General features: G+C 36.8%; 1 protein-coding gene across 5 annotated transcripts in view; it reads left to right on the forward strand.

Moving 5' to 3' along the window:
- The window catches only part of LOC131432706 (uncharacterized), a 158,239-nt gene that overhangs the window by 14,048 nt on the left and 123,839 nt on the right, over nucleotides 1-20,352 (forward strand). For all 5 annotated transcript variants that reach the window (XM_058599153.1, XM_058599154.1, XM_058599151.1 and 2 more), the window contains exon 2: nucleotides 2,923-3,333. The gene's annotated coding sequence lies outside the window, so the exon portion shown is untranslated. The remainder of the gene's footprint in view (nucleotides 1-2,922; nucleotides 3,334-20,352) is intronic.

Here is a 20,352-nt window from a genome sequence, read left to right on the forward strand (position 1 = left end):
ACACTCATCAAGCCATTTTTTGATATCGGCGGCACTTTTTTTCATCAAAAAGTAGTGTTTCATCAACACACGAAATTCCTTTTTTTTCCATTTTTTTCACAATAACAAAAGTAGCTTCACTCAAAATGCAATATCTCACAAATTAATAATCTGACAGCTGTCCATTTTTTACACGTATCTTTTGAAGGTTGGTACTAACTGAAAATGGTATTGATTTAACTCTAGTAGCGCCCTCTCATAGAAACGATACGAACTTTTCAGCCGATCTGTTATGAAGTAAAAGTGGCACAGAATGAACTCATGCATTCTTAGTTAACATTTGTATCACGTAATCCCTACGTGATTCTTTGGTTGATTCTATCTAATAATATTGTAAAATTCACACGGAGTTCATTTAAATTGTACCGTAAAATTACTATCATCTGAATTTACTTTTTACCAGTTGCAATATTTTCATGAAGTTGTTACTAAGTTCTATATTGAATCTTGATAATGCATAATGATTGATAATGGTTTTTTTTAAAATAACTATTTATTGGAATATGAGTTAAAATTAAATTACTAAGATTTAAATTCGGTGTTCAGCCTCAAGTGGTGACTTTTTCAGCCCTACTTGATTTGGTTATTACCACGAAGACATCATTTACTTCCGCAATTCTGTTATTTTTGTGTAGGGAAAATTGTAAACCTACTTGTATTGTGTAATGGGGAAAAGGAACTTATATACTAACTTACTAACTAATACAAAGAGCGAATCGATTCATTTGAAGATTGTATCGATTTTTGTCGGAATTTGCTTATAATATTATGTGACATTACATCTAATGGTTCTATATTTGTGAGTCTGTGTAACTCATTTGCACTAAACTAGGGAGGACGCTTCAAAATCATTTTCAGAATTTCATTCTGAATCCTTTGAAGCGTTTTCTTCTGGAACAATAACTTGACCGAATTGGTACGGCATAAAGCATAGCTGGTGTGAAAATTTGTTTATAAATTAATGATTTGTTCTTTAGGCAGAGCTTGGAATTTCTGTTTATAAGAGGATAGAAACATTTAATATATTTATTACACTTTGCCTGGATTCCTTCAATGTGATCCTTGGAAGTGAGTTTTTTTGTCGTACGTTAAACCTAAGTATTTTGCTTGATCAGACCATGTCAATTCCAAGACATTCAATTTGAGAATGTGATTATTGTTTGGTTTACGAAAAGAAGCTATTGGCTTATGAGGAAAGATAATTAATTGCGTTTTGATGCATTTGGTCTAATTTTCCAGTTTTAACAGATAATCACTGAAAATATTTGAGCTCCTTTGTAGGCGACTGCAGATCACATAATGCACATGACTATTAAAAACTAATAGATTACATATGTGCTTTCGTTAATTCACTGTTAGAATTATTTCAGACTGGTATAATTCTACGGGTTGTGATGCATTTGCCACATTTGCTCATGAACTATACTTCTGCTAGGTACTAATATTAGATCTGAAAGTATAATAGTTACCAGCTAGACTGTTGAATGAACTAATAAGCAATTATTTCCCTTAAAATCACAGTGATAAATACCGTAGAAGGATCAAAAAAGGATTTCGTCTATGTAGTTTGTTCTAGGTTTTTCGACAGACGCTATATTGCGTTTGCATCCGAGTGCATAATGAATTCATGTAACTACGTGACACGTAAAAAATATGTGACAACAGGAATGATTCTGACATACGGTCCATTTAATATTCAATCATGATCCGATGGTTGTTAAGAACATCACTTAAACTCCGACGACAAAGCCATTTTTGGAATCTATGTGATTTTTTACATAAGATTAACGTGTGGATTTTTTATAGTGCAGGAGAGATTGACAGATGACATTTGAAGAATGTCTCTGTTGAACGCTAGAAGGATTTTCAATGAGTGACGTCATCTGTCTGTCAGACAGACAGGGGCTTATGCACTGATGTGCTGCAATGAAAACTGAAATTTTTTTAGTATAGTTATTGCTAAATCAATAGCGGAAAACTAGCGTTTGTAAATTAGTTATTTACTTCCTATGCATCGCTAGAGCAACCCCCATAAACTATTGGCATTCTTGAGCTTAGCGTAGCACAACAATTCGAATCCAATCTCCAATCCCATTAATCACATTCCAACGCAAAAAGCTAACCGTTTTCAAAGCGTCAACCTAGCAAGCCAGAATAGGCATAAAAACACAAGGTGCTCTGGCAAACCTTATGGGGCAATAAAGTAAAAGGTGAACCCATTGAGCCAACCGAGGAGAACCGCGAATGTCGGGGGTACTTCAAAACGGTAAAGGCTGAGCAACGCTCGGCACTCACGACGACGGATCTGCGGAGGTTCTGGGGCTGTACCAGCACATGCAACATTATTCTCGGTTGTGACTATTCTCTCTCCGCCTTCAAATGAATAGGAATAGGTTGCAACATGGGTTGTGGTTGGTTGGTTGGTTGGTGCTACATTGCCAAGTAGCTGATGGTCGGTTCTATGTATGTTTTGCATCATGTACTCAGCTGCTGGTATTTTCGTAGATCGCGAATCCCAGTCGATCGAATGGCGAAAGTCGCATTCCACGGACATCGCACTTCGCCAGCGACTTTGACAGATAGATTAGCATAAAATTTTGCAGGCGATCCCAGCAGGCCACATCGTGTTGGCGACCTACCGACCGATCGATAGATCCATCTAGTTCTCCGTTGACATTGGACAAATTCGTTTGTTTATTATGTCTATAAGCGCTAAACTGATTGAAATTGTATCTGTGAAGAGTGAGTGATCAAATATCTGCAGTACATTCCAACTGAACAATATGCTAATCAAGTGCGATGAGAATTCCACACATTTCTACAAAAAATGCTTCATTACTTAAGAATTCTTCGGCTGACTTGGTGTTGCTTCTCTTTCTACAGCGAACTTGGTAAGGCTTGGAATTCAAATCTCAACCGACATACGAAATGAATATTCATAAGTGAGCTGGCGAACCACGGCAAAACGGAAAAATCTCAGTGACTGAAATCGACTACTGCCAGGCAAGCAGCGTCGGATCGAGCGTCGTCCGTTGGTGACTGAAAGTGAAACATAACCTTTACCGGACGGGTTCGCGTACGAGTGAGCGAGTAGTGTTTTGGTGCCAGAAAGAGCAAAACGGTTGTTGGTAGTCAATGTGATTTTCGCGCGATCAACGATCTTGCGGAGGGACGGATTAGCGTTCGAAGACACGTTCAGAAAACCGGCAAATCGCGGCTGTCGTTGCCGTTATCCTAAAGCCTGCTGGAAAACTGCTCGGCAATTGGTCTGACTATAAATAAACTTGTGCCAAGGTAAGTGAGATTTTTTTTTAAACTGAAAATCGGTATTCGCCTACAGGGTGGGTTTATGATTCAGAAGCTAATTGTGTTTTGTCGTAATGCGAGAAAAAAAACGGATCGAATTCAAAATTTTAAGATTATTCCTTTCGCTTCCATTTGTCCGTTCATCCAGGGAGAAATGAGTCGCTACCGTGCTCTAAATTGAAACAGATTACAGGAGAAACCGGTGTGAAATGGGTTCCATCATTCTCGCAATTCCTTAAATGACCAACCTATCTAATGTTGGTTAATTCGTTAGATTTCAACAGTGGCTGTGGCCTAGATGGCACAAGCGGTTGCCAGCTGCCAGATTGCGGCACTTTTTGCCCCAGTTGTCAGTACGGTGGCGCAGCTTAAACACTATTTCGGGGTGGAACAGCATGTTGGCGCCACACACCCACCCTGCAACGACCTACCACTTTCAAAAGGTGCTTTCGAGGTCTTATCATAAATAATGCATTGTTTCTCACATCAGTGCAGAGATTTCGCGCTACCCCAGTGGGATTGCACTTTATGATGATGATGATGCCCCGATAAGGCATATCTAATTGAGTGTTCAGCTGAAGCAGTTGCTGTATCGCACCTCTCGGCGTGGCGGCTGACTTGCGGGAGTTGCAAACTATAGCTGGCACGGTGTAGGGTCACAAGGTGTTTGAAATACTGCACAGTGTTAGTGTAACCATGTTCAATTGAGCGTGGAGAGCAACGACAACGGAGTGGTCTCTTGTGAATGGAACTAGCGAGAGGGGTCACACACGGTGAGCCAAGAATGTGACACCGAAGGTCGACACTGAATAGCTTGCTCTAAATACTGCCCGACGACTCTACGGGCAATCTACGACGATTATGTTTGGGTTCCGGTTCGATTGTTTCCTACTACGCCCACGCGTTGTGTGCCGAGATTGGGATATCGGCTGACATGCAATTCGAATGGAGCGGAAGCGATTTCGGAACGTAGTTGTTTTGTAGTGCTTCGGTTCGAACTAGATTTTGTCACATTTCTGCAACTGAATCTAGCAGTTGATACCATCGAAAGTTTTGGTCAAATATTTGTCGGGTTCGATTATACTCTGTAATACTATTGTGTAATTGATTTATAAAGCGATAAGCAATTTGGCACAGTTTGCTATGTGTGTCTGTGTTAAACTTATCATAAGCCCCACAGCCTGCAGTTTACAGAATAGTATGTTTCATCATGTGTTGTTTATAATCCCTGCCTCAATGCAGTGTTGGCATCAAATGGATTCAGAATTACCTTTTGGATCTTATTATTTCTCTAGTATGCATCCAATGTCACATTCCTTAGCAATCGTTTCGAAATCTTCAGTCTTCAGAATCACCCAATTATATTGTTTTGTCATAGTAAGGGAAAGTAGGAGATATCGAAGCACACTTTGATGCTGATTGATAACTTATCCCAAAATCGTAATTTTCCAAAATTGCATTTTTTCAATACATCGAAGTGAATGCCACAGTAATATCAGGGTATCGATGTGGAACTTGACGATCTGAATCAACCGATTTTGCAGCCGATTCAAAAGTCCAGTTACATGGTCAGTGCAATGATTCTGTTTCATCAAGAATCCTTTCTCGTTTGGGGCTCGAACATATGACAAATAGTTTCTGAGATCAGTGTCTTGTAATTGTATTATTTGTACTTTGGGGCTTGATCTTTCTGTCAAAAGTTTTTGACGAAATCATCATCTCGCAAAATATTCGTCTTTAGTGGTTCAATTTTTGTAAGGAGTGTATCGAAAATAAGCTATCCACATTTTTTTTCTTTCAAATTATGATAAAAAACGATATTTTATTCAAACTAAAAATTGATACTTTATTGTACGAGGTTAAACTTGAGCATAATGAAAACCGGATGAAATTTAAGTTATTCCTTCACAAATTTTCGAAATTTTGATCGAACACTCTTCATCAAGTTCCGGACAAGTGTTGCACGCATTTTTTGGACTCTTGAGTCTAAATTTTTCTGAACTCCTGCATGTTCCCAGCTGTCTTGCCAGTCTTCTTGAAGACCCTCTTCACGATTAACCAGTAACGTTCGATGGGTCGAAGCTGAGAGCAATTTGGTGGATTGATATTTTTCTCAATGAAATTTATACCCTTTCCCGCAAACCAATTGAGAGTGGTTTTGGCATAGTGAGCCGACACTAAATCCGGCCAAAACAGTGGAGGTGTACTATGCTTCTTATATAAAGGCAGCAATCTCTTCTGGAGGCACTCAAATCGATAGATTTCTGCATTTATTGTTCCGGTAGTATAAAAAATGGTTGACTACAAACCACAGGAACATATTGCTTGCCATACCAGTACCTTTCGACCGAATTTCTCCACTTGAATCTACCTGTCCGCATCGCTCACATCCTCCCCAATGACGACAGAAAAGTATTGTGGACATGGAAGGATTTTCTAGTCCTCCTTTAAATAAGTCTCATCGTCCATCAAAACGCATGCATCCGGACACTGCAAAAGACACGAATACAATTTCCGGGCCCTTGTTGCTGCTCGCTTCTTCTGTTCTACACTTTGTTTCGAAATTTTCTGCTTCTTGCAGGTCTTCAGGTGAATTCGCCTCTTGATATGCTGGATCATTCCGACACTCGTTCCTGCTGTTTTGGCCAAATCACGTATTGACATTGATTTGTTCTTCATGATTAGAGATACCACTTTCTGGTCCAGTTTCGGGTTGGAAGAACCGGGTTTTCTGCCTCTTCCTGGTAGTTCATCCAAAGAATAGTGTTCCCCAAACTTATTGATGATGGTTTTAACACTGGCATGATGAATTCCAAACCGCTTCGCCAATTTTCTCATATCCAGAACCTTAATTTTCTTTTTCTTTCAATACGCGACATTTTGAAAACGCATAATTTCATCCGCACAAACAAGTAAACAAACGAAAGCTGACAGCCAAAGACACAGCATGGTGTGATTTAAGCATAAAAAACCATCACAAATACATGCGTACAACACAAATGTATGTGGATAGCTTATTTTAGATACACTCCTTATTTATATATTATTTTGAATGAGAAGTGTTGATATGTTGAGAATGGGTAGACCGAGAATTCATTTTAAGTAAATGTCTTTCACAAAGAAACCTTATCATACCCAAAATATTTATAAAAATAGGAGTGGGTAATATACTTGATATAATCGTAAAATTGACATAGGACTATATAAAAATTGAGTGACTTCATTTCAATTTTCTGCAACTGTATTGTGAATTTTTTTGAATAAGTTCTTTACTCCTCTAACTAATGTAAAAGTCATGTTCAAATTAAAATTTTAACTACCTCATCTCAATTTCCATGTCATCGGGCAACTCAATACTAGCATTTTGCTGCAACACTGAACGCAATCTGTCGTTTCGTTCTGACGTAACGATCAATTGTGTGAGAAACTACCGGTAGAGATTTTGTTTTCATTAAAAGAAGTCCTCACTTCTACTAATCCGATTACAATACAGAATTTAGTTTTGAAAAGGAAAGTCCTTCTTCTTTTGATTGATGACACAAATTTTGGATAGTAGATTTTTTTTATCAGTGATGGACGGATTTGGCAATGATTGGATTTTTTAGGGCAACCTTCACCTATTTTACCGGCGCTCATGCCAGATTCAAGCGAATGAGTTTATGACAGGATTTTGGGATTCTATGATCGTAGCGGTGCCTTCTTGCATCTCAGCTCCACTATTCAGCTCATACACTAAAGCCATAAATTAGAATGAGATCTACTGTCTCTATTGATCTATTAATTAATGTCAATGATCCATCTATTAATCCATTAAAAAATGTTGAGCATAAAACGAAAATATGTACATTCGCTTCGAGCTTTCGCGATGCTATAACAGCAGTATTGTACAATATTTGAATTATTGTTTCTGCTTCTTAGAGCAATCATTTTGTGGCTCCTTGAATGGTCGATTCGTTTAATTTCTTCGATGTTTAAATGCTTTGTTTAGTGTATTTTTATCGATTGCAAGAGATCAGCAGCTGAACAAAGCAGATCCATCGAATGGTCCTGTAGACGACCCGATCTGCTAGTTTGCCGCGTTCTTTAAAAGTTTAGATGATTGTTTCGTTGAACGCAAAGCAGCAGTTGAATAATTCTGAATAATTTTTTTTCCGCCGACAAACATAAACTAATCCCAGCAAACGTATCAGAGGGTGTATTGTTAAATTCTGTTTGTTTCGTAAATTGACAACAATCTGGCAGCCTTTTCCTTATGTGTAGTAAAACAAAGAAATTAAGAACTAAGAAATGTAAAACAAAAAAAAAATGCATCAAACAAGGATTATTAGGAAATTAAATCTGGAGTAATCTGGTCTCTTGCGTAGTGAAATTTTCGATAATGCATTCAGGTGAGTATAGTAAGAAAGGAAGTAGTGGTCCTATGTCAAAAATATTATGATGTTTTCAGTATAAACTATTTATTTAATATAAAGTTTCATATAATGAACCATTATTTCATCTCAAATTATTCATATTCAATTTTTGAAATGATTGAGAACGCTTTTCTGTTTACCTTTTCCATTAGTCCAATTTCTAGCAAACACGTTATGTTAACTATTATCCCTGTTGCTAATCAATTCGATAAATATTTAAAGTTTCTCATCGTAATTTGGGTGTGTACGCAAAGAAACGTGATTCTATTCATACCAAGCTAGTGACTAATGAAAGCTGACTTGGTCTGGTCTGAACGACGATGGTAGGATGTTCATTTATAAATCACAAAATGAATGCACCATTTAAACATTTTGTTTTTTTTTATGAGGAAAGATACCTAAGAACTCACAAGTTTTGAACTCTTGCCTTTCCATGTATCTAATACGTCGGTCAAAACGTATTCGGTTTTACAAAAAAAAATAGCACTTTTTGTCAAATTCCGATTTCATTTATCAATACAATAGTTTCATCGGCGTTTCAACATTTCTACATCACTTTTATAGTATAATTTCTCCTTTGCCTAAAAAACGCTTCAGTTTCAACGATGATTTCATCATTCGAAGTAAGTCTTTTTTCATCAAGTTTCTTTTCTCAATCGGAGAATAGAAAATAGTCGCTGGGGGCTAAATCTGGTGAGCATGGTGGATGCGGGTAGTAACTCGACTTAAAATTTCGTGGAATTTAGCCGTCGTAAAATAAATTGTTTTTGGAATGCTAATAGAATCTGCAATTTTTCTTTTCGATTCCTCATTACGATGGAATGAACTTTTAAGACGATTTCCGAAACAATCGCCTTATTTGAACGACCAGAGTGCGGTGCGGTGTTTTCATAACTCCGTTTCAGAATTCCGCTTATTGCTTATTAAGCCATTTCTTTGCTTGAACAGTACTTTCCACGAAACTCTTTTCATTTAATTGCTTCTAATTTTCCAAAAGTAGTGTTATTGAAAGCACAATACCTTTCTCAACTCGCTTTCCTCGTTTTAATTTGTCATTTAATACAAAATCTCATTTAGCAAAATTCGGAACTCTTTGAATTTCATATCTAAGTATCTCGAAAACGGCCACAACTAAGAGTTATATCAATACGAACAAATTTGTTGCTTTTGATTTGTAGAATCTTATTTTATTTATTAGAAGAGTATGTTTTTCATCTAAGCCTTGAAGGCGTTTGCAAGCCTACGAACTGGCTTAGCTGTAACTGATTCATTTTGGAAAAGGCACTTATGAAATTAATATCAAATGTTAGTTTTAATAGCTAGTTTGAAACACCGGCGAACTACCTTATAAATATAAATAAACGGTATAACAGTATAACAATAATAGTTTGAAATACGATAATGCAAGAATAATATATTAAGAAGACATTTCAACTTAATTGTTTTTCGGATAATACCTGTATTACTTGATTTCCTGTACCTTCTTCATGGACACAAATTCTATACATGTGTTCGAAGTTAAGCGATTCTACATAAATTATAGGAATTTCATGTCCAAATTTATTTAGAAAAACCATTGCTAGGAAAAAGGTCAAATTTATTTCTTTAAGGTCTGAGGACAGAGAGTCACGTGTTGAGTTTTAAATCGACCACGTGGCACGCTCAATTCCCTTTGCGCATCGTATTTCTCTTGTACTCTCTCGTATATGAGCAAACTGTACCGGGTTGCCGGCATACATTTTATTATTTTGATAAGAGGTTTTATCACATTAATCTATCGTATGGGTTGGACATTACATGGATTCCAATGATCAATGAAAAAATATTCAACTTTCACAAAGATTGAATGTCTGTGTGTTTGGCAGCCTTGTCGAGCCAATTTTATTTCTCTCTCCTTTTTCAGAATGCTATCAGGAAACCAAAGCGAAAAAAATGGTGGATGCATTAAAACTGAATTTGTTTCACAGAAAAATACAAAACTTTATTATTATCGCAATAACGTATATGTTTTTATGTACTAATCGCATCTAAACTAAATTATCTAGACTTTGTCACAGTAGATTTATGATACAAGCCTTCAAAGCCGAGATATTCGATGAACAAGTAGAGGTATGAATTTCCGAGCAGTTCTTCAGTCAGGGAAAAAAAACAAAACGACCGCTAAACCAGACCCTGTCAGCTTGGAGCGAAATCAATCTTCAGTTCAGCAACGCCATCGCACGGCACCACATTCAACATATCATGTCAATTGTATGGGTGCGCATTGCTGCTATTTTGGCGCACACGAGTTTGACATTTCTCTCCTCTACTTATATGCAAGAGATTCAATGCGGATTCACCTGAGGGCACCATGCTCGCAAAAAAGGAGATTGCCAATGATTTGTTCGGGAAATGTGAGAGCAGGATATCTTGTTAATATGATGTCTTTGGCTAAACTCAATGAATCATTCTGAAAATTTCACAGAATATTCTCAACTAAATTTCGAAGACATTGTCAGGTGGGTTTTTCTATATTCTGCACCGTTTCCAAGAGAATTTAATTTGAAACGGGAAAATAGCAAAAAACCTACCACTTTACGGTACTGTCCTCAGCCCTTAAATCTGACAAATAATATTCTAGTGTTATGACTATTTTTGATGTAAAAACGTAAATGTAACGAACGCGAATGTAACGTTTCTTTTTTAATCCATTAATCAGAGCACCATCAAATGTTCGATTTAATTTAAAGTTGAATGTAAAAAAATAGCAAAAATATGAAGGAAATGATTTTCTTTTAATTTTACTTTTTCGGTTATATTTTTATTTTTTAAAATTGTTTGAGGGCTATTGTATAAGGGCTCAATCGATTTTCTGAAGCTCCATTTTAAACACATTCGCCCTTTTCCCAATAATCTGTCATTTTTGTTTTGTTTTGTAAAACAAAACGCTTGAGCATATGGATTGCGGTTGATCAAAAATGATTTCATCGGACTATGCAGCTGCTTGAGCATAGGTTCTTATGAGACGTGCCTGGTTGGGAAACGGTACCGATTTCGTTTATGTTAAACATCTGGCAAAAGTGATCCTTTTGAGAATAGGAGAAATTACTTTCTTGGAGCTTTTAAAGTAGAAAATTTTCGAAATTTTCCGACAAAGCCTTACGAAGTCAGTCCAGAAAACTGTTGGACCTGATAACGGATGACAAGGACCCGAAGCATTGACGACGGTTTTAGAAAATTATGCATGTAGACTGTTATCAATGTTTAGAAGGTTTTTTGCGTGATACCTGAAAGACTAAATTGTACCGATCAGAGAATGAGGCAATGACTCATACAGTCATGATAAATGCACTGGAACTGTCAGCAATTTTGAGTACATGTTTCACTAATTTTGTCGTGAATACGACTTACTTTACTATGGGGCGCCTTTTCAAAATTTACCCTCTGAGAGAGTGATAAGTTTTTGATCGTGAATATCTATTGTTGTATCTAACGAATCAACATAATTTTTGCTACACGCCATCGGAAATATGATCACAATTTTATGATAAAATTATCAGTTGTGTGACATAATCTCAAATAATTCAAAATTAAACTTTTCTGAAATGTTTGGTATAAACGAGTATCAAAGGGGATAATCCATAAGGCGCGTTTGCCTTGCTCGTATTTTTAAAGCTCATAGCTCAGTGATCTGTGAAAGGATTTATATAATGTAACTACCAATAGAATCGAAATTTTTCAACTTAATCGTGTATGCAAAAGCATTGAAGTATTTCAATAGTACACTATTGAAAAACCTGTCTCATTTGATCCATGTCAACACCAGCCAATCAGAACGCGTTCTGAGGAAGAGAACAAAATATCTGCTGCTGTACAACAAATCGTTCGAGAAAAATGTTCCGAAAAGTGTTGAAAATCGTAGTGAGTTCCTCAATATGGTCCTTCTGAATGCTAGAAACGAATCCCTACAGCATATTGATAATTTCTTTCAATAAATTATGCAAATCCGAAATGAAATAATCGACATTAAAATTCCGTATGCGACTATTTTTATAGCCGCTAGGACCGCCCATTAGTTAAAAAGCTACAAACGAAATCACGTAAAAAGAAAGCTCCTAACAAAAATTGGGTCAGTTTGGATTCTATTGCCACTGCGAGCAGATGTATTTTGTGTCGTTTGCAAAGTTAGTTTCGCTTCCGACAAGAGCGATTACGCCACAGCTGCCAGTCATTTGCATTGATGAAAAAAACAACGGTGGAGAGCATTACACAAAATCAGCCGTTCTAATGGCTCAAAAGTTTTCTAAAGAACTATTAGGATTTCGAAGGTAATTATCCCCAGCTTAGTGCAAATCTAGAACAGTTTGGTTAGATTTGTGCACTTTTCGCTGTGTGAAATTCACAGTAATCGAGATCAAGTGAAGCCTTCTTTGTTTTTGCGAAAAATGTTCCAGTCGTAGAGAATTACGCAATTTGACCCTCCTGAATGCTAGAAACGAATCCCTATAGCATATTAATAGTTTCGTTCAATAAATTAGGCCTATTGTATCATTGATCAACCCAGCGAATTAATGTTTTCTTTATTGGAAGATTATAATCGGTTGTAAACGCTACACCTACACCAACCATATCAGTATCGCACCCACGTACATCAGTTCAGCCTGGAATTAGATGACGGAAGTCAGCACCATCTATCGGAATTCGAATTCAACTCATCACTGTCTATCACAAAAGCTTTCATAAAAGGTTCTTTTCAGAGCCACCATTGTTTTATTATAAAGAACTATACTGGTTATTTCATAATATTTGTGTTTCAGAATGTTAAATGTAACTAATCTGTACTTTAGTTTAGGTGCATTGTTTCAAATTCTACATACAATTTCATACAATTAATCAACTAATTGATATTCGGAAGTGTTAAGGAACATGTCAGTTGTTCTCGTATTCACGACATCCAGTTATTTCTCTAACATTACCCACCCGCCTTTTTTCAGTTAACCTCAACTGGCAAAATGTTTTTTTTATCAATAAAAAAAACATTTAAATTTGAACAAATATGTACTTCAAAACAACGTTATTCTAAATAAATATTTTGGAAGACTGTAGTTTTATTAGATTAACTCAAACAAAGTACCGAGTTGAATTAATGAATGTAAAAAATTAAGGTGAAATGCGAATAACTTAGATCCTTTGATAGCTCTGCAGTCTGAATATGATATGATATTTGTTCGTGATTATATAACGCTGGATGTTATCAAAAAAACTAAATATGCAAATTGCAGCAACAGGCAACAATTAATTTCAATAGTTCACATAGTGACCGGAAAGAAGCTCCAACAAAATAGTAATTGTCTCGTTTGGCGGAAAAACCAAATCAGTTAGCGATAGATAAAAAAAAACAATTGACAGAAGATACAACAAAGAAAATTACCTTTTTTCTGTTCATTATTTTGTTTACGCAATTCGTCCAATTTCTTCTCAACTAGCCTCACATAACACCGAACTGCGATCGTTAATTATTAGCAGTAGACGTGCGATGAGCACCACAAGAGAGTTTCATCAACGGCAGCAGCAAAACCTCGCAGAAACAGCTGCAGGTGGCGTTCAGCGTGGAACTGTCTCTTGTCGGAATGACCCGCACCCGAGTGAGTGTGGAGTGTGTAGTTCGACCGAAGGCAGAGGATCTTGGGTTGTGATGACCCAACGTCTAGCGTTCAGATAGTGAGAGTGCGTCCTCGCGGTTGTTTTTCTACTGTTTTCGTTTGCACTTGTGCTTAGTGGATCGCAAAATCGTGAAGTGATCGTATTCTTTCCGCGTGTCCGTACGTTTTAATGGACAGCGAGAAAGTGAAAGTGGTCAGGAGAACGCCATACCAAACCGTTGCACAATGCTAGGATACACGATCGAACTGATCCTGTATAGTCTGGACTTTTTGATGCGATGGTTGGTGAACGGAGAGGACGATTTCTTGGTGTTGTTTCTGTACGAGAAAGTCGTCTACAAGGCGATGCAGCACTTTTACTGAATCAGGTGGGTTTCAGTGGTTTCATTAGCTCCATCGAACACAGATCCGATCGGTTTGGATCGATTGAACAGAATCCATTCCCTGCAATTTTAATCACGGCTATTTTCGAAGTAGCAGTTATTTCGAACCCCGAGAACAGCGAGCGATGAGTGACCTCATACTTTTGGTATCCAAAATGGGTTTCCTTTCGAATTTCGAATTCATCAATCGATCTGATGCCGTTGTTCGTGTGCTATTTTGTTACGGTTCGCGCTTATTGCCGAAATGAGCTCGGCTTGTGTCGACTTGAGCGCTCTACTATTTGCCACCATTTCGATTGACTTTAGAAGGTTACTCTTCAGATTCTTGCTTTGTGTCGGCATGATTTTCAATTACTTCCTGTTTTGAAGTTAGTCACGTCTCAGTGGACCGTAATTTGAAATGTTCCATCATTGATTAGTGTAGAACAGGCTGACCGGAAGTGTTTGTATAGTTTTATGAATCTTTGAGGTAAATCTAGAAAATCAAAATCACCAGTTTTCCACATTGTTTCGCGCCGGTTAACGACTCTGCGTGGATATATTGAACTGGTCATAAATACTCAATTTCAGAAATGGGTAGCAAGTCATCGGACTTTCATACTCCAATTTGAATAACTACTAATGGTTCCCAATACTCAAAGACACACGCCTTGAGTATTGCAAACCCATAGTTGAGTGTAGATGGACAGACACATTCGACCCAAGACTGACTTTTAAATACGGCTCATGTATTTTTGCTTGTATTTTCTTCAAATCGTTATAACTTAGGAAATGATAATTGCGCAAAACAAGAGTCTATAAAACAGAAACCAACTGTTAAAATGACACATTTCGAATCACTTTGCATTATTTTTATCTTAAGTTTATCACTAAAACCAACATTGTACGTTAATTGAACAATACCGTTTTCGTTTTTGAACCTACGCGCGGGCGACTCTGACTCCGAGTAAAACGAACACATGGTACGCGACCTAAACAACAACTCATAAAAAAAAAGAAAAAATAAACAAACTCGCATGGATGTCGTGGTGCAACCCCAGAAAAAATTCAGAGCAAAACTACGCGATTGGAGTCCGATCTAGAGCGACCCCAGGTTGCTAAAACAAACATCTCAAAAGTTGTTTGGGCGACTCTATGCCAGCTCTCGGTTTGCTTTGATAAATAAAAAAAAAAAACGATATAAGTGTCTTTACAAAAACGAAGAAGTGACAGCTAAAACAATTAGAAGGCATTTGCAAAACTTTTGATAAAAATAGTTATTCAAACAGTACAGTATGATTTTATAGATGAAGAGCAACATAATTTCTCGTAGTTAAGTTTGTCATCGAAGTAATCGTTCTTGAGATAAGAGATTCGATTTTCGAACTTGAACTAATACAGACTGAGCAAATGAGCAAACCACTGATAGCTGTCAAACGATGTTCATCCAGTTCATTTTGCGAGGTTGTGTCGTTTTCATGTGAGACCTGATGGTTGATATGATCTGTGAGTGAAATGTAAGAGGAAGTGTATGTCAGAACGGTAATAAAGGCCACCGTTTCAGCTCAGGAATAACGATCGACCAATAGTAGAGATAAAATGAAGGGAAACGGTAACCTAGTTCATCTCAGCTCCATTAGTAATCTCATATGCGGAAACCATTATAGTTAGAGTGAGATCTGTTGTCTCTGTTCGATAGATTAACTTCAAAAGTAAGATGAAATTAGGAGCATTCGCTTCAAGTTTTCGCGTCGCTATAACAACAGTATTGAACAATTTTCGAACTACTTTTTCTGCGGTAGTGCTCTACTAATCCGAAGCAAAGATATTGTATTCGATTTTATCACAATGCATCAATTGAAAGTCGAGTAATCGCCAAAATAACATGTTGACTCTACAAATGAGATAATTATTGGTACATTAACCCTAGTCAGAATTTATTAGAATAGAAACAGTAGCTTAATGTTACGATGTTTGCTTGTGTGTGAAGTACATGTATGTATGTATGTATGTAGCACTGTATGAGTATGTTTGTGTGCATATGTTAATTGCTAACTCAACTTTTCTATTCCATATGATATTAATTCACACTGAGAAAACTAATAAATCGAATTAAGAGAAGCTTTTGAACTTGGAAAAGAGGAATGATGTTATTCTGCATCATCATAACGCAGGAGTATAGCAAATAAGTAAAGTATTTAAAAAAGTACTTAACAGGTAAACCCATTTAAAAGATAATTATTATTGTTAATACTATTACCATTATTATATTATTACATTACTATTACAATTGTTACCATTACAAGAAGTGCTAAGAAACACGAGCACACAAATTACAATATCACAAAACCAGAAAACTAAACTATAAAACACTACCACACATTATAAGGACAATTTTATACAATCTATTTGAATCAGCACAAACATAACAGTGACCAAGTGGGCACCATAGCCTAGGAACGTCTGTGTGTTGATTTAAAATAGAAGCTTATAGAAGCAAATCTTATGAAGGGTCCAGTGTAGAACTAAAGCAAGGGACTGCTGCCACTGTGACTACTAACAAAAAAAGGGTACGCCTAAACTAAAGTACAGATTAATTAAATTAAACATTCTGACATACCAATAAATATTACGAAATAATAAACATAGTTCTTTAAGATATAAACTATATTAAACACAGTTGCGAATTTTGCACAGTGAAAATTGCACAAAGCTAATCAAATTACCCTAGATTTGCACTACATTAATGGTTTGAATTTTCGATTTGCAAGGAAGCAATCTTTACAGCTCTTTAGATAACATTTGGAACCATTAGAAGGGCTGATTTTCCTTAATGTTTCCAATTGTTGTCCATTTTTCGTTGTATTTTGCTCCAATGCAAACGACTAGCAGCAGGATGATGCAATCGATCAACTTTGAAGGAAAACTGGCTCTGCGACCTATGCGTTTGAGATTTTGTACTACGCAAAGGGTCTGCTCTCATTACTGGCGACTGTTGCTCCCGATGATAGAAATCCAAATGAAAACATGACCTGAGCGTTTCAAGCTTAATACTTGGGTTGTTCTCACTGATTTTGGTGGGAGAACGATGAAGCACTAGAAGAAATGAACGATTTTCAATCATAATTCACCTCTTATACTCATCAAGTAGATAATCGGAACTGTGCTTGACTACCTCAAAACCGTCGTCCGGGTGCGAAAAAGGCAAGCAAGCGTGATGAATTTGACTCATTATTTCCAAAAATTTATGAAAACTTTGTTTCTCAGTTTATTTGTGGTTATCTCACGCTGTTGAAAATTAATTCACAAATTCCGATAGCTTGTAGAAAAAAATATGTTGTTGGGTTAAATATATCAAGAGATATTCGCGATAAAGTTCTGCCCATTTTTGTACAGAGTAAATTTTGAAAAGGCGCCCCGTAGTAAAGTATGTCGTATTCACGACAAAAAATACACTTCTTTTCAAAAATCATTCTTAAATTTGGCTCACGATCCGTGGAAAATGAATGGTTTGTCATACTAAAGACGTGTGTAGAGCTCGATTACTTTTTTTTTACGGTTTAGTCATAGCTAGGTTCTATGAATTAGTTTAACACCAATTTTCGGTGATGTGCCTGCTTCTGGAATTCATATAAAGCTTGCTTCATTTAGAATTGGAATCCATTGTGGTCTGCATCTAGGCTAGCGAAACAGCTGAAGTTGCCCAGAAATACTATATGACGCGTTATCAAACGGTATAAGGAAACATTGACGACGATTCGGAAGCCTCAAGCCAATCGTCGGAGTGGAACTGTCGACCGGAAACTGCGTGGTAAGATTTTGAAGACGATTAAGAGGAATCCTAATCTGTCGGACCGTAATTTTGCCAGAAAATTCAGTGCTGCCCATAGTACCGTGAGGAGAACTCGACTCCGGGAAGGAATCAAGTCGTATCGAGCTAGCAAACAGCCAAATCGGACCATAAAACAGAATAGTGTGGTCGAAATTCGTGCTCGGAAACTATATGACCAGGTGCAGACCAAGTTCGACGGGTGTCTTCTGATGGACGATGAAACCTATGTCAAGGCTGACTTCGGGCAAATCCCAGGTCAAAAATTTTACTTGGCGATGGCTCGGGGGGATATTCTAGCCAAATTTAAAATTGTTTTTGCCGACAAATTTGCAAGAAAATTTATGATTTGGCAGGGCGTTTGCAGCTGTGGCAAAAAAACGAAAGTTTTCGTTACAAATAAGACAATGACATCGGAACTATACCAAAAAGAGTGTCTCCAAAATTTTGCCGTTCATGCGATCCCACGACCATCGCGTAATGTTTTGACAAGAGTTGGCAAACTGTCATTACAGCAAAGTCGTTCAAGAATGGTATGCAGAGAAAGGGGTCCAGTTTGTTCCGAAAAACCTTAACACACCCAACTGCCTCCAGTTCCACCCTATTGAGAAATACTGGGCAATCATGAAGAGGAGACTCAAGGCAAAGGAAAAGGTTGTCAAAGACATCAATAAGATGACGACCTGGTAGTAAAAGATAGCTAAAACGATGGACGAAGAAGGTGTGCGCCGCCTAATGAGCCGTGTTACAGGAAAAATCCGAGAATTCATTCGAAACCGTGACGAATAATTTTATCCGTATTTTTTCTTAAAAGTATGAAGAAAACGCTACATTTGCATAAAAAAAGATCTTGAATTCAATAATAAATAACTGATATACAGGCAATTGTCTTTGTTCCAATTTTATTTGAATCAAGCTTTACGTGAGAATGGTATTGATGGCCAAGCTGTATAACGGCCATTCACCTCTTATACAATACTACTATTTCTTCCACTCCGCTGCACAGCTCTAGATGCGAGTAACCACAGTGAAAATTGGGCAGTTAATCCCGGTGAAAACAATGTTTTATTACTGTGTTCAAAAGTTTTTATTAGATTACGGGCCGTTGTATCCAACATGGACTTCCGGTTCTGGAGTTATGGGGTAACATGCACCGAAAATGATAAAAATTTTCTCTCCGTTTTCTCAGGGACTGTTCAACCGATTATTACAAATTTGAATTCCAATTGAAGACATTACGATCTCATTGAAGGACATCCATTTTTAAAGTAATTTTATCAAATTAGGTTGAATCTAAAATCTAAAATTGAAATATAGTATTTAAATGTAATAGTATTATACAAAATAAGTCTTCAAAACTGGGTTCTAACTTTTTTAAATTTGTTGTATTTTAATTGAGCAAGGCATCATTACATCGCTAGATGGATTGAAATAGGTATTTCCCTAGCGAACGATCAGTACGGAAAAAAATAAAACAATTTTATCACAAAAGGTCTGGTGAATGCCAATCTTCTAGGAAGGACAGTAGATAGTGTTGAAAATACTTTAAAATTAAAATTATATCAGTTTTGCAAACAGTCGTTGATAAGAAAAGCCACTACACTACCCCTAATTGGAAATTGTTTTTCATAATATCTTCTGCCTTTCTCATATAGAGTCTAGGTCTAGGTTTAAATGAAAGGTTTCACAATCTCATATAATTCTAACGAATTTCATCCGGATACGACTTTCGGTTCCGAAATAACAGACTGATAAGTATATATAATTCATTTTCAAGAGCGTGTCTTTTGTCCTTTTTTATGCGGTCTTTTTTTAGGCGGTTTTCCTTATGCGGCTTTTTTTATGCGAATTTCCAGAGTTATGCGGTTTTTTATGCGAATTTTCAGAGTTATGCGGTACGTAAACTCGCGTAAAAAAAGACTTCAGTGTATATGACTCTTAAAAATTTAGCAAAATACTTTCAACTAACCGTATAATTGTTCAATTGAACAGGTTTGGTTCGTTGATGAACAAATGCATAGGTTTAAGGTATAACTGATCTTCGTTGCCGATTCCGGAAGTACCGAAAAAAGTAAAAATAATCCATAAACTACAGAGTGAAACAGTACTCAGATCGGTTAGGCTATTTCTAAGAAAACGAAGTGAGTTCCACTATTGCAGATACTTCCGAAACCGGAATCCGGGAATCGGTATAATCCGGAATTCAATATAATAAGGAATTCAATATAAGACCACTAAGTCGGATTCGGATGAAATTATGATGTTGTGTATGAAACCATGAGATCTTTGCTTTGAATCTAATGATGTTTTTATTTGAAAAACACTGGTGGTGTGGATTGCTCTGGTTTTGCACTTTCGAGCAGAAATGGTAATGAAACACCGTAAAAAAATTGCTCTTCTGCTCGAAAATGCAAAACTAGAGCAATCCACACCACCAGTGTTTTTCAACGAAAAACGGCATAAAAAAATAAAAAATCGATTACGCCATCTCTGTTTATCTGTTAAATCTGTTCTGATGAAAATAAGGAAGTAATTTGAAATTGGAATTTTTACACCAATCACCCTGTAATTCCGGAGCCGGAGGTCGGATTCGAATAAAATTCAGGAACTTTGTATGGGGCTACAAGACTTCTCATTTGAATTGAAGTTCATGGAAGTCGGTGCAGTCATCTCCGAGAAAAGTGAGTGCAAAAAATTTGTACATACATACATACACACATACACATACAGACATTTTGCTTACTCGACGAACTGAGTCGAAT

Source organism: Malaya genurostris, chromosome 2, assembly GCF_030247185.1.
Source record: "Malaya genurostris strain Urasoe2022 chromosome 2, Malgen_1.1, whole genome shotgun sequence".
Taxonomy (NCBI): Eukaryota; Metazoa; Arthropoda; class Insecta; order Diptera; family Culicidae; genus Malaya; species Malaya genurostris.